The sequence below is a fragment of the Myotis davidii genome, unplaced genomic scaffold, assembly GCF_000327345.1.
Source record: "Myotis davidii unplaced genomic scaffold, ASM32734v1 scaffold1471, whole genome shotgun sequence".
NCBI classification, from domain to species: domain Eukaryota; kingdom Metazoa; phylum Chordata; class Mammalia; order Chiroptera; family Vespertilionidae; genus Myotis; species Myotis davidii.
In genome coordinates this window covers 138,302-140,307 of record NW_006284003.1, presented here as the reverse complement: position 1 = coordinate 140,307, position 2,006 = coordinate 138,302, and the positions used below count along the sequence as shown (strand labels likewise).

At 28.4% G+C, this 2,006-nt stretch overlaps 1 protein-coding gene across 1 annotated transcript in view; it reads right to left on the bottom strand.

The window, feature by feature from the left end:
• The window catches only part of FREM1 (FRAS1 related extracellular matrix 1), a 122,806-nt gene that overhangs the window by 110,795 nt on the left and 10,005 nt on the right, over positions 1–2,006 (bottom strand).

Sequence of the window (2,006 nt, the reverse complement as noted above, 5' to 3'; positions counted from 1 at the left end):
TAGGATCAATCCTTATCATCTATAGGAAGGAGCCAGTGAGCTTGCTATATTTTTACTTTAAATATTAAAAACATAGGTTAAATAATTTTTTTAAATTTAGAATTTAATCCTGGTAAAACACAAAGTGGGATAAAGGATTTCCAAATAAGTACAGATAAAGTCAGAGAAAATTTAACCTGTCTTGTAAGGCAGTTTTTTAATAAGCAACGCAAAAAACAAAAGGAAACACACTATATTATTACAAAAATATAACTTATATTCCTTTCTTTAAGACAAATATTTTGAAGTTCCTTTCTTTAAGACAAATATTTTGAAGTTAAATATCCAATTATGTGTGTCTTGCACAAGAAGCATTTAAAATAAAATTACATACAAAGGTTAGAAGTAAAAGGATGATCCAAAGTTATCATGTAAGAAATAATTTAAACTTGTTAAGAAAATGAATACAAATGTTAAAAGAGCTTACTTGAAATAGAAGATGTAAGAAATAATACTATGTATGAAACAATAAAATATAACAATCATGTGCTAGAATTAAACTTGCAGATTATATAAACAAAACTTGAGAGGTGAGTAACGGCCAGGAAAAAGGATAACTAGGATCAATCCTTATCATCTATAGGAAGGAGCCAGTGAGCTTGCTATATTTTTACTTTAAATATTAAAAACATAGGTTAAATAATTTTTTTAAATTTAGAATTTAATCCTGGTAAAACACAAAGTGGGATAAAGGATTTCCAAATAAGTACAGATAAAGTCAGAGAAAATTTAGCCTGTCTTGTAAGGCAGTTTTTTAATAAGCAATGCAAAAAACAAAAGGAAAATATATATATTATTACAAAAATATAGCTTATATTCCTTTCTTTAAGACAAATATTTTGAAGTTAAATATCCAATTATGTGTGTCTTGCACAAGAAGCATTTAAAATAAAATTACATACAAAGGTTAGAAGTAAAAGGATGATCCAAAGTTATCATGTAAGAAAATAAAAAAGCAAAAGTGACCATATCAATTTCAAAGAAAGATCGACTCAAGGCAAGAAGCACTAAAACAAAAAAAACAAAAAAATACCAGAGTGGGCAGTTGATATGATAATTTATACAAGACAAGGCTTCTGATAAGCATCATTATATTTAATATTATTCTGGCCAACTCAGTGGAGAAGAGACCAGAAATAACAGGAACAATTACTGAAAAAGGAAAGATAAAATTATCATGATTAGTAAAAGATATAATTATGGTTTGTAAAGGCCCAAAGAATTGAAACGTTCTTAGAATAATTGAATCCAAGAAAAAAAAAACAGAGAGAAGAAAATTATACCAAAAAAAATCACTTTGCTATTTTTCATCAGTAACCAATTAGAAGATATAATGGAGGGGAGAGAGCCTATTCGCAATAAGTTTACAAAAACAAACTGCCTATGTTCTTAGAATAATTGAATCCAAGAAAAAAAAAAACAGAGAGAAGAAAATTATACCCAAAAAAATCGCTTTCCTATTTCTCATCAGTAACCAATTAGAAGATACAATGGAGGGGAGAGAGCCTATTCTCAATAAGTTTACAAAAACAAACTGCCTAGGACTGGCTTTCATAAGTGTGGTCAACTTGCATGAAGAAAACTGCAAACTTTAAAGAGACATATCAAAGAACATTTGCCTAGATGAAGTAAGACACCTCACTTCTGGGTGAGAAGTCTAAATACAGTAAATCTTCTACTGTTCCATTTCTTCCCTAAATAACTTGTAGTTTTAATTGAATCCTGATAATATATAGGAGCTTATTTTTAAACTAACATAAATGATTTAATTATTTATCTGGAACTAAGAATAGGTGAGAATGAATAAGAAAGTTTTGTAAAGGAGTGATGAGGAAGAACCCGCCTGCAAAATATTAAAGTGTATTATAAACCCATTATATTTAGAATAACACAGAATTGACAAAGCAATAAATAGGCAAATCTAAGAACAAAAGAGAAAGCTTTGAAGTAGTACCTTTCTATACCTT